General features: G+C 45.1%; 1 protein-coding gene across 7 annotated transcripts in view; it reads left to right on the forward strand.

The window, feature by feature from the left end:
• The first annotated feature begins 458 nt into the window (after positions 1 to 458).
• Positions 459 to 13417, forward strand: part of SLC7A1 (solute carrier family 7 member 1) — a 41903-nt gene continuing 28944 nt past the window's right edge. For 2 of the 7 annotated variants that reach the window (XM_086881670.1, XM_086881672.1), the window contains exon 1: positions 4741 to 5088. The gene's annotated coding sequence lies outside the window, so the exon portion shown is untranslated. Of the gene's footprint in view, positions 1870 to 3619; positions 3760 to 4740; positions 5089 to 5126; positions 5773 to 13417 lie in introns of those variants that run through there. The other 5 variants (XM_086881671.1, XM_086881675.1, XM_086881673.1 and 2 more) reach the window with 4 other exon arrangements.

Below are 13417 nucleotides of genomic sequence, written 5' to 3' on the forward strand. Positions count from 1 at the left end.
AAATCTTTCTGGAATTTGCATGTTAAACAAAGGGAAAACTAACAGGGACATTCTCCAGAGTTACCTGGATAATTGACTGTTCAAGAAAGGATGCTAGATGTCAACAGTCTATGGGAACAGATCTAGCAGCTATGTTTTGAAGGTCAAAAACTGATGAATGATGAAAATGAAGATGAATGCGGAAAAGTTCGTTAACTGTATAAATAGAAACAAAATTTAAAAAGGAGGAAGTGGAGCTGCTGTGTACAGAGTCTGAGATCAAACACAATATTTGGATCATTCTTTGGATCATCAAGGGCCAGACCTAGTAGGGGGTACCAGGCTTGTAATGCCAGGAAGTTAATTTAGCTCTGGGAACAAAATGTACAATGCTGAGGAAGATGTCTTATTCTTCTGGCAAGTAAATGAATCATGTTCTGGGGGCTAAAATCTACAATAACCGGTGTGGTGTCTGGGCTGCTCATGAGGAAATGGCAAAGCCACCTGTCTAAAACCATCTTGTCTGGTTCTAAGTTCACAGCAAAGCTCCAGCCTCCCTGGCTACACCTGTATCATGTATTACCAGCAAATAAAGGATAGTGAGGGCTCAGTTTGGTGTACCAGTGCTCAACTGCCCATGGTGCTAAACAGTTTCTGCTGCAGGTATGGTCAAGACAACCCTCTCCCAGGAAATGCCTGTGCACAGTTTATGGGATAGCATCAGATTCTTCTTCCCAGTGAGCCGTTTGGAGGTGGTCACCCTGCTGTGGAGTTGTTTTGGAGAAGAGGGTTTTGTTGTATGGATGTAAGCTGTGCTGTGCCACGTACCCTCAAAGACAGGGAACAAGCCCACCTTCATTAGTAACACAAGTCTAGCTTCTGAGACTGGGATGATACAAATGATTCAGATGTTGTTGGGACATCATCATCTTGGATGACCTCAGACATGTCCTATTAGAGGCCATTAACCACTGGATAACTGTTTTTGGTTAAACTGGTAGCCAAATGCTGCATTTCTCCATTTACACATTTTGTTACATTTTCATTCACATTTGGCTTGATCAGTTTTACAGGAAACTGAACTCCTTCAGTCAAAGCAGCTCTGCCCTCCTCACTGCCTTATCTACCATGGCCTTACTGTAGACAAGGAAGTATTACTCTCACACTTAGTTTCACACATGCAGCCCACATCTGTGTTTGGTAGTTAAACATAGGGCATGCCCCAAAGCACTGTTCCACAAACAGCTGTACTGGCTGCTTTTTTGTTAAGCTTGTTGAAGACAGAAGATGGGTTAATGCCCATACTACTATATCCTCTTACCCTCCAAAATAGGGTACTTGCATGTAAACAGGGAGTGGCCACAGGCTTGTGCTAACAGCTCATGTCTAAGGATTATTTGAGATACTGTTAGTTGGTATGAATGGGTTCCACAGATTGAAATGAACTAGAACAAGCTGACTGGCTTGAGGTCAAGGAAGGATTAAGGTGCAACAAATGATTTTTGAACGCAGAGTTTAATTCTAGCAAAAATAAGAGAAATTTCAGAACAATTGTTTGCTTGGGGTTTTTTTCCTATTAATTGGTACTTGGTGTTCTTGGGTACTTCAGCTTGGCATAAAAGATGGTTATTTTTTTTTTTTTTTGCAGAACAATTTTAGGAGCCATTATCTCAGACCACTGCTCCCCCTATTTATGCAACCACATCTATTAGTAACACAGCAGATGAAACAGGGCTCTATGGAAGTGATAGGCAGAAGCAGATGGCAACATGACAGGTATAGCTGTTGATCTCACATGAAGCAGCTGATGAAGAAACACAGCAGTAAAACATTGTTTTAGGGGTTCTTGTGAATGTTTACCCCCAAAATGTCCTCCAGCCTCTCCAGTGGGTAAGTAAATGACATTAAACAATTTCCTTCTTTCTTTCTTTAGTGTTTATGCCTTTGCCTCTTAATCACTGAAGGACTGTTCTACTGCTCTACCTTTGCCCTAAAAAAGAACACTTTTATTTAATGAATGTGGTTCCTACCAGCATTTTTTTCATGATTCCACCAAGTAGATATATTTCTTTATGGTTAAATGTCAAAATAAGGACTGTATTAAAGTTTCAGCACTATTGATTACAGCTTCATAATTACTTTCCGTGTACAACATATATTTCAATTAAGGTACTCTACTAGAAAGATAGTTCTTTTGGGTTGCATATTTTATTCCATTAGTACCATTTGTCCCATGCAGCCATCTCACATGGCTTTTGGGATTCACTGTAATCTCCCAGTCTCTTTCTAAACAAAGTCATTTAGGTTGCAAAATTCCTCTAAGATCATCAAGTCCAACCATTAACCCAGCACTGCCAAGTCCACCACTAAGCCCTCAGTGTCCCTACACATCTTTTAAATACCTTCAGGAATGACTCCACCACTTCCCTGGACTGCCTGTTCCAATGCTTGACAACCCTTTTGGTGAAGGAGCTTTTCTTAATATCCAATCTAAACCTCCTCTGATGCAATTTGAATTGGTTGCTCAGCCAGATGTTCTTCGCTGCTTATTTGGTTTCTTTCCTTAACCATCACTCTCCTCCTTTCTAGAATTCCACTTTATTTATTCACAGTTTGAATCTTGACATTTCTTCAAGCTTCAGGTTCAGATGCTGTCTCATCCTGCAGCACACTGGACAGTTTTCCTATAGTGGTCTGTTATGAATGGGAATGGAAATGGGATCTTGTCGAGCGCAGCAGAGACACCATGCTGTTCTTCCAATATCCACAGCTCTTTTGGGCTGTTTGCTGTAGCTTTGGAGTCAGCCGTGGAAGTTTCATCAACAGTGTATTTTCCAGATTGGGAGCATGGTGCTTCATGGGAGGTAATGTCAAAAGCCTAATCCAAGCCCATCAGTGTCTACCAGTATTGAATCCTGGGCTGCATCAAATGCAGCATGGCCAGCAGGCTGAAGATGATTCTCCCCCTCTACTCTGCTCTTGTCAGACCCTACCTGGAATACTGTGTACAGTTCTGGTGTCTCCAACATAAAAAGGACATGGAACTGTTGGAGCAAGTCGAAAGGGTGATGAGAAAGTTGATAAGAGAACTGGAACACTTCTCCTGTGAAGACAGATAGAGAGAGTTGTGGTGATACCAAAATTAGCCAGATAGAAACTTTCTAGCACAGTTCTGAATAGTTCTGAATAGATAGCAGGTATTCTTTATTATAGCATGCTTGGCATTTGGAAGATATTTCCTCTAATTGATGCCCGGAATGTCAGGTGTACAATTTTTTATCATAAATGATTACATATTCATTAGCTCTGTCCGCTTCCTTGACTTTATTTTACACAGTCATATCCCTTATCAAAGTCCTTCTATGGTTCTTTGGGGTCCATCACCAAAGTGCAGTGTCCTTTTTAGGGGGCTGTTCTTCGACCCCTGCTTTTGATTAAGTACAGTATCATTGTTTCACTTCTACTTTTTCAGCCTTGCAGAGCTGAGCTGGTGTCCTGCTTGCATTTTGAATGACTTCTGTTTGCCTAAGTTACATCTTTATTTATTTCTCCAAGGCTGTGCTGTTCTGTTCTGCTGTCCTTGGTAAGAAGTAAAATGTTTTCCCTTATCCTTATCAAGTGAGTAAAATGCTGTTCTGCCATTCTTATCAGGGACTGTTCAGCCTGGAGAAAAGGTTGTGTGGAGACCTCATAGCAGCCTTACAGTATCTTAGGGACGCCTACAGGGAAGCTGGAAAGGGACTCATTGTCAGGAGCTGTAGTGTTAGGACAATGTTATAGGTACGTATTATATTGTTGGCTTTTCGCATATATTAAAATGAATGTTATATGTATAAGGTTAGAAAACTTTGTTATATTAATATATTTCCTTTTATTTCTGTTATTGATGAAACTTAGAAATAGTAGTATAATATACATATATGTTGAGCTATGGCATGGTACTAAAACAAAAACTACTTTTGTTTGTATAACCCAAAGACTGAAAAAGATGGTCAGAGACCCCCCCTCCATTCTTAGATTATCTTGTCCAGATGAGGACAGCAGTGACCAGAGCTCTGGGGGAGGAATTTATTGCATTTCTGTTATCAGAGAATGTAAAACTTGGTGAAGCCAAGAAAATTGATTTATTGAGAAGGGGGCGAGTCAAAAACTAAACAAAGAAACATCCAAAACTTAAGAAGAATGTTTGAATTATGTATGAGAATTTATGAATATGCAGTAGGATTCTGTTTTTAAGGGACAATCCTTTGTTAGTAAGGTGTGCTCTCTTGGCTGAATGCAGAGACACCCGGCCATATCTATATACTTTATATTTATCTCCTAATTGTCTTTTTATTAAACTTTTAAATTCTATAAAAAATATGTGAACCTTGTTTTTCACAGACAGGAAGAAAAGGGAGGAACTTAGGTTAGATACTAGGAAATTTTTTACTGTGAGGGTGGTGAAACATTGGAAGAGGTTTCCCAGGGAGGCTGTGGATGCCCCAACCCTGGCAGTGTTCCGGGACAGACTGGATAATGCCTTGAGCAACCTGGTCGAGTGGAAGGTGCCCCTGCCCACAGCAGGAGAGTTTAGGACTGGGTGATGTTTAAGGTCCATTCCCAACCCTTACCATCCTATGGGTGCACTGCACCCATTTCACGCTGGCATCTCTTGCTCAGCCATGTTCTGCAGAACCCATCAGCTCTCAGAGCAAGGTGTGCGTTACAGGTGAATGGATCATTCTGCCCAACCCCTCAGTTTTCACTCCCAGGGAGCGTGAGGAGAAAAAGAGAAAGCGAGGAACTTTTCAGTCCCCGGCGAAGGAGCGGCTTGAGGCGTTTGCAGGTGGCCGGCCTGTGAAGCCCCTTCCTTGCCCGGTGGAGGTGCCCTCTCCTCCACGTGTGCCGCCCCCCAGCCATGCGCTCCCTGCCGGGGTCTGCACTTCAGCCATTCCCGCCCCAGCCTCCCGCTGCCCCCGGCCCAGCCCCGCATCACGTGAGAAGAGCCTCCCATTCATTGGGAGCTAGGGCCGCGCGGGCGGGCCGCCGCCGCAGATCTAAAGCGGCAGCGGGGAGCTGTGGGCCGCCGCTGCGCTGCCTCGCCGCTTGCCCGAGCCCCCTGGCTGGGTGAGTCTGGGAGGGAGCGGGCGGGGGCCCCACGCGGTGCGTCCATTTTGTGCGGTGCGGCGGGCGCTGCGCGCTCCCGGCCCGCTGCCGCCCCTGCGGGCCCCCGCGGCACGTCCCTGCCGGAGCGCTCCCCTGCCCTGCCTTCCCCTCGCCCGACCCTCACCCCCGGCTGCGGGGGCCGTGCCGCGGCCCCTCTGCCGCCCCCGGGATGCCGGCGGGAAGGGCCTTGCTTGGCGCCGCCGGAGCGTGTGCCCCCGCGGAACCGCCCCCTGCCCTCTGCCAGGGATGGAGAAGGCCAGGGCAGGGTTGGGTAGCATACATCCGTATGTGCCTGTTCCCGAGCTGATCCCTTTTTTTGCTTGTCTTCTCTGCGGTACGAGCAGCGCCGCAGGGAACATGCTGTGCTGGAGGTGAAGGCCCAAGTGCCGAGCAGAGACCCAGGGCCGTGTCCCTGACGGCCTTTCCGTGTCCAGGGTTGCTCCCGAGGGACTGCCGTGTTGAGCTTTGCTTCCTTCGTCAGGCTGCAAAAGAAACTGAGAATTTACTGGGTGCCGGACTTGCAGTCTGGAGCTCCCGAACCTGCTGCTCCTGTGACCAGGACGGAATTATCTCCATTTGGCTTGTCAGCGTTTTGCAGGCAGCTGTCCTGGTTAACAGATGGGTCTCATCTCTTTTTTTGCACATGTATGTGTGAATGTGGGTGGCAGATGGGGTGGAGCATGGGGCACCCACTAAAAATCCTGATGAGGAAATTTGTCAGTAGCTAAGGCTGGAGAGGAGGATTGAGACTCCATAGCGAATTGCTAGTTAGTTCTGTTATCAGCTGCTGGAAGACCTTAGGTTTGGAGCAAGGTGGTGTTTTTTAGGTGCTGTATAGACTTGTGACAGAAAGGCAGTTGCAGCTCTACAGCGGCTGCAGATCGGGGCAGAAGAGCTAAGGCGTTACGGTGCTGAAGGTTCAGGAGCCAGCTGGCTCTTAGCCCAGTGGTTTTGCCGCTTGCCTGTGGTCGTTTGCAAATGTAACTTCGTGCTTGAGCAACAACAGCAGGGTGAGCCAAACATCAGCTGAACTAGCGGATACCATACCCTGCTTCCCTTTGCCCATCTCTGTGCACTCTGCTAAGCCATGGGTGAGTGGTGAAAACGTGGTGGTCACAGATGGCAATGAAGGTGTCATGTGGGACCCTCTGCAGTGGCACGGCAATGCCTCTTGAAACCATTCGTTCGCTCACTGATGCTTCGCTGTCTGATGTGTCCAAGTTAGAGGCAAATACAATGAAAACATGAAAGAACAGGCAGAAATTTATCTTTCTGGTCAGGTACTCTGTGGAATTCTGTTGTCTTCAGTGGCCATGTTACATGGTTTTTGGACAAGCTTTCCATATGATGTAAAAGACTGTGTAATGGCACAGGCTCCATAGCTGCAAGTGTTGACCCTGGCAGAAAGCAGGAGCAAGCTTTGGAAGTTACTTTGCATTCAAGTACTTCAAGTATCTTGCATTTTGAGCGATCTGACAGGGTCAGACCTTGACTGTACTCCATCACACGCATTCTTTAGATGGTCACACTGGCTTTGAAATAAACCGCTTTCTTGGGCAGGGGAATGAATGGGTGTTTAGTCCCCGACTTATGCCACTTGGGTGGTATTTGTAAAATTTTGAGCCTTGCTGCTTGTAGGGCTGTGCTTAACAGCGAGGAGGTGTGTGCAGAAGGCACTTCTTGTTTTGAGTGGGCTGTAACAGAAACCTGAGGCCAGCTAGGCTTCTAATTCAGGCAGTTCAGTTGTGAGTATGGGTGAGACGCAATATGCTCTTGCCTTCTCATGGAGTATATTGCAATATTTTTTTCTAAACAGAAGGAATTGGCTCGAAGAAGAGGAAGCTAGTAACTCTTTAACTAGTTTCTGGAGAAACCAGTTCCGAGGTGTATCGTTGAAAGATTTGTCACTCCCTTTTCTTTTCCTTCTTCTTTCCCTTCTTTTTTTTTTTTTTCCCCCCCTCCTTTTTCCTGTGTAATCTGTTGCCATATGGCAGGTAGTGTTTATTCTCATGCTGGTGTGCCTGAGCTCTGTGTCTCTGCTTTAAGTTGTGTGACACATAAATGGTTGGATTTGGTCATCTTGGAGTCCTTTTCCGACCTTAACAATAGCATGATTCTGAGATGACAGGAGCGAGTTCCAATCCAGCTGGTCTTGAGCACAGTTGCTAGCCTGGTGTGTGAAAGAGGGAGGGGAAGAAAGGAGTGGTGGAAAAAGAGGGAAAAACAGATGGGAAAGACGGAAGAGAGAAATAAGGTTTGAGTGAAAGAGGGCAGGGGTCTTATTGTAATTACTGCCTCCACTGCCTTTAGTTCACTCTTGATCTAGCAAGTTCCTCAGCCTTAAGGACAGGTTAATGAGACTTCGGTAGCCTTTCAGAAACGTCACTTCCAATTGTATCCCAGCTTCAAATGAGTAGAAAACAAAGTGGTAAATTTAATGCTCTTCTCTTGACCCATACAGAGTGGGACAGAAAGTTGAAAGAGTGAGTTACTTTGTCTGCAGATGTGCTGGGTAGATGTTGGGTTGATCCTTATGGGATTTGTTTGCTCTACCATCTTGGTGACAAAGGCAGATGGGGATGTGACACAGCCCTTTTGCCGCTCCTGAAGGATGAGCTATGAAGTGCTGCTGACTTAACTCTGTATGTGGAGAAACTAGTGCTACTGACCATCAGCACCATGAGGCTGCATGGTGTGGAGAGCTACTTGAGTGCTTTGGGCAGAGTTGGTTAGGGTTGGCTGTAGTCAATTCTGACCCAGAGTTAGTAACCCAGGGTGGGTGTTCTCTGTCCTACTTTATTTTCATTACCTGTTATTTCCCCATCCTTCATTTGGGAATGCTGGTATAGGAGATTTATTTGGATGTGTCTGCAGCAGGAGTAAATGCTATACAAGAAATTACTGTGATTTGGTAAATGAACTGTTTCCTTAAGCTGAAGAATAGCTTGGTGACAAATTCTTAAACTAGTTGGCAAAAATGCGTTGTCGAGTTTGTAGAACTAGGTTGTTTTGAAGTGACCCCTTTGTAATGCAGTTTCAGCTAACAAAGTAAATAATGTGTTGTATCTTTAGAAAATATTCCAGAGGGAATTAGTTACCTGAGGTAACCAGAATATAGTCTTTTATTATTTATAGTATTTTATTATTATAGTTTATTATTATTAGGTTTCTGGTTAAACTTCACTTGGGGTTGCACGCTGCCTGGCAGCAGGTTGATGACCCATGTGAGATCATCCCAAGCAATGGATGCTGCTGCATGCCACTGTATTTGTTTCTCTCCCTCAAAAAAGTTCACAAAACAGGGTGACCTGTAACACATGTGATGTGAAGACTCTTGCTCTTTGTCTCACATTGCAGGGACAGGCTGGTTTGTGTGCTTATAGCTTCCAAAAGCTGAGAGAAGGTCCTTAAGAAGAATACAGCACTTGGCTGATCTAGGTTGAAGTGCAGAAGTGCTGTTCCATTGCCTGTCTGTCCGTGCTGACTACAGGTACATTAGGCATGACTGTTCTGACTGTGCAGCTGGCTGGAAAAAAGGAGCAAAATGTTCTGGCACTGCAAGCAAAATGAAGGTACAACACCCAGAAGTCATCAGCTAACCAATGGATTAGGGTGGAGGTGCTACATCTTGGAGGAGGAAAACAATGGGTGTTTGTTGGGATTTTGGAAGTGAGAACTTCTGGGAGCCAGGAACAGAAATTTGGCTGCTAGCAGCTTTATGGTTTAGGAAAGGTACCAACACAAGCAATACAGTGAGAAGTGTAACAGCTAAGTAACTGGAGAAGAGCTGAAGCGAAATGTTTATGCTTGCTCTGGAGGTGCCAGGATCAGTGCTTGGACAGTCCTGAAATCCAAGGTTTTCATCAGAAAACACTATTATTTTTGAGGAAAGGAAGAATAAGGAGGAGTTGTTGCTCTTGTGAGGAAAGTGCATGTCTGAGTTGTTAAAACCCCTAAGACTGTTCAAAGGCTTTCACCTCTTAATCAGTGTCCACAGAAAGACCAGTTAAAATTCATCAAGGTTGCTTCAGCTGGGTCTAGGTGCAGTCCTGTCTTCTGTGTTGTGCATCTGTCTGCTGGAGTTTTTGTAGATGTAGTACTGCAGTAGCTAGGGAGAGCAGGTAACTCTGTAGGGCCATAGCTCCCATCTTTCGTACCAAAGGGAGAAGTTAATGCCTGGAGGTGCCTGTCTTATCCTGTTGGTTACAGAGGAGGGTGAGATGATACCCTAAGTCCCCATGTCTACTTTGGAGTGGGCTGAAGCTAGTCAAGAGGAATCCTGCCCCTCATAACCTGGTTGGCATGTAAAGAAACACAAGGATGATCAAAAAAAACCCAAAACTTATACAAGTGATGAAGCCTTGCTGTTGTGCTTTGGCTGCTCCAGATAAACCATGGCAGATGTTAGAGCACTTTTGAACCTGTTTTTTGCTTTGAAGGAAGTACCTGGAGAGCAGAACAGCATGGTGTAGGGCACTGTCAAAAACACAACAGCAGTGCTTTGCTTTTCATGCTCCTGTTCAGACCCTTGGGGAAATGGTAATTATCATTTGTTTCACTTACTTTGCTTTAAAACCACCTATTTTCTTTTGCAAGTCCCAGCACAGAGGAGCCAGGCAGAATATTTACAGCCAGTTGTTTGTTTCCTTCTTGCTGTCACTTAAAGCACCTTGCAGTGGCAGAACTTGATTATACTTCAAAGTTTCTTGTTACAGGTAAGTGACACGGGGAGAGATGACACTGTACATGTTCTGAGAGGTGTGGCATTATAAATTTCCCCATACTTCTCCAAGACTGTCATATCTAGGTCTCTCTATGTATTCCCCCAGTCCCATAAACATAATTAGGAATGATTTCCTTTGATGCCAGAATGATGATGTGGAAAAATATGATAATGTTTTAAAAAATTGAGCAGACTGGATGATATTAGTAATTTTTCTCCCAATAAAAAGTGTATACTTACTGCAAGCACTGTATTTTGCTGATAGAGACACAATTATTTTTAAGCATAGCTGTATAACTTCCCTTGACAGGACTATGTGCTGGGTGGCTTCACTTACTGCTGTCACTGGATTGCAGGAACACTTTTTGGGGCAGACCAGGCTTCTGCATGAAGGGCAGGGAGGTGCAGGTGGCAATTCCAATACATTCAGAAAACTGAGTAAGATTTTAGTCTACGGATTGGATAGCTACTACACTGATGGAATTGATAATAAAAAGTAGATGACAAATCTGGTTTTTTGCTCATGGGAATTAATTACTTCCCTAAGTTGACTTGTGCTTCCAAGGGAGCCTGAACAAGCTTTCATCATGGAGAGATGTGGGTTGCAGGACCTGGTTTTCTGCCACACTGATGCAGAAAATGCACATTTTGCAGTGGGCTTATGGCTAGGTTCAGGTATAATTGGTATCACTGTATTGTCCCTGCTGTCACTTCTCCTTCACGTATCACATCCAGAAGCTTTCTGCCCAAATCCCTCTTGGGGCTGGCCAGTGTGCAGCCCTGTGTTGAGGTTGTGCAGGTTCCTTCTGCCTGACATTGGCAGCAGTGATATGTGATATATGTGGCTTGTGATCTGCCTCACAGTTTGGCCGATTAGTGTCATCTTCCCTTTTTGAGGGAAAAAAACTTAAAATCCCACAAACTTCAGCAAGTCTTGCTTTGATCCGAAAAAGCAGCAGGAAGTCTTTTGTCATGCTTTTGATAGAAGTTCTGAGATAAATATGAGATGGGATGTGTTTGGATGCCTCTTTTCCCCAGTCCTTCCCTATCAGCAGCCTTGCAGCCATTTATGGTTGGGTTAGGGTGAGGCAAAACTCTACTTAAACAGCTCTCCTGTCCTGGAGCAGGAGAGAGCTGAGTCGTGCACGTGTGCCTAAGAAAAGAGTGTTTACCCAAAGCAAAAAATCCTTCTTGCTGTGAAATTTATCTACCTCGCTGTGAAATTTAATTCTACGTCAGTGTTCTAGCTCTTTTCTGATGAGATTTATTTAAGCAGAATATATCAAAACTAGGCTGTGATACCTGTGTGTGAAAACAGGAATGGTTGGTTACCCCACTGACATACTAATTAAACATCATGCTTGTATGATTTGCCATGCTCTGTACTTAATTTAGACTTAAATGCCTAAAACGGGTGCAGTTTTCCAAGGCATTTTGTTGTAAATCCATCAGTTTGGGAGCTGTGAAGTCTTCGCAGCGATGGCTTGTGGGATAATATGCAAAACACTTAAGAGACTGAATTTTTTTCCACATAGCCCCATGCTTTATCCCATCTGCTGCACCTCCTTGCACCATCCTCAGCTCCCATATTTCTGTGTGTGTATGTCAAGGCTACACTGATGTAGGCATATCCTGTAGTCCTGGCAGCCAGGCTCCGTGACCAACCTACACAACCAATTCCCATCCCAAAACGACGGTCCCTGGTGAGGCACGTGTCATGGACTGGCGGGGAAGGGGAGACATTAATTGGCCCAACAAGCTGGAACATTGCCATATTCCAGTTACACTGAGAGTGTGGCCACACCATTGATGCTTATCATGCCTCTCTGCCTTCGATCAGGCTACCCAGGCTGCCTCATATATGGCTTCCTAGTGTGTGAGCTTCTCATGCTGTTCCAAGGCAGCGTGCGCTGTTGTCTCCTTGGGCACTCAGTGACTCTGGTCAGTGGGGTAGGTCTGATCAATGGGCAGTACTAGTTGGATCAGATGGTAGGATTCAGTCATTGCTTTCATTCCAGTGTGCATTAAGGCACTGTCTATCAGGGGAAGGTGTTTCTGAAGAGCTTTACGGTGGGACTTACATGGAAGAGCCACCCCTGAAACTGCAGGCACGCAGCAGCCTCTCTGCTGCAGGAGAGGATGTGACTGCACACACTAGCCAAGGGTTGTGAAGTACTTGTCTGTGCCTGCAGTGATGAACATGTGATGTTTGGAAGGAGGTGATCTCTCCCCAGCCCTTGAATTATGGCTGGAATGTGGGAAAACTGAATCTAAAAGCAAACATTTTAACTCCTTTCACAGTCTCTTTTGTATGGTGTAAATCGTCGTCGCTAAAGCTTTAGCATTAGTTCTTAGTCATGCAAGAGCCCTCAGAAGATTGTAATATATTTTTTAATTCAGCTGGTTTGTTCAATGAGAAATTAACTTCAGTTTCTTCAGAAAAGGGAAGCTTAATTATTCCACTGTGTTGAGTCTCTCTCCAACAGCCACACCAGAGTGCAGGGCTGGCAGAATCGCACTTAGAATTCTGCATGGGGCAAGCCCTTGAATGGCCTGCAAACCAGTGGAGAAACTCCTAAATGAACAAAAATGTGTTCTAATTACTTTGCTAATGACTTTGTTTTGATTGCAGAAGCCTAAAGGAGTGATGTAGCATATTTTGGATTTTCACAGAATCCTAGAATGGTTTGGGATGGGAAGAAACCTTTGAAATTCCATGCAGTCCAGTCACCTCCCATGGGGTTATTCAAAGCCCCATCCATCCTGACTCTGAATGATTAATTTGCATACACAAAGTTACCTAGGGGATAGCAAAACCTTCCTCAGACACCTGCAATCTCCTGCATAAGGCAAGGAGCCCCATGACTTTACCACATACAATTTCTGTTCCCCTTCCTCCCTGAATGAGTATGTGTCCTGAATGTGAGTATGAGTATGTGAACTCAGCACAGGCTGAGTTCTCCCTTATGTGAGCAGTTCCTCTGAGGTTTGTTACAGAGTGTTTTCTCTGAAAAAGCTATTTAAACTCTTCCAGCTCATTCACAGAAACAACGCTTCTGCTTTCCCGGCAAAGGAAAGTACCCTTTATAGTAATGGAGGAAGCTTTTAATTGGGACAGCATTTTTTTAATTAGAACTATTTTTTAATTGGTGCAGCAGTGTTGAGAGCATGCTTGTTTGAGAAATGTCTGATCTACAGACATGCTGATCCACAGGGGTGGCTACAGGTCTGTGGTCCAGCCCGTCAGTCAGGCAGGATGCTCATGGGTTGCTTGGCCAGGGTGACCAGGATCTGCAGCTGCCCCATGGTCCTGCCTCCAGCTGGAGCTGCCACTGTTCTCCATGACCTACCTGCAGGCCTCCACTTGCTCCCCGCTGCTCAGGGATGTAGCAAAGTCCAATTATTTATACCCACTTTGATCTGCCCCTTGTCTGCACCTGAAAGTCCCAGCTGAGCTGTGCCCTTCATCCTGGTGAAATAATGGTGTTTGGGGAAGTCTTCCTTTCTTCTGTCAGTCTGATTGGATGTGTCCCATGTCTGTGCAGGATACTTTTTGTTCTGCATGAA

This window comes from Cyanistes caeruleus, chromosome 3 (genome assembly GCF_971803275.1).
Source record: "Cyanistes caeruleus chromosome 3, bCyaCae1.hap1.1, whole genome shotgun sequence".
NCBI lineage: Eukaryota > Metazoa > Chordata > Aves > Passeriformes > Paridae > Cyanistes > Cyanistes caeruleus.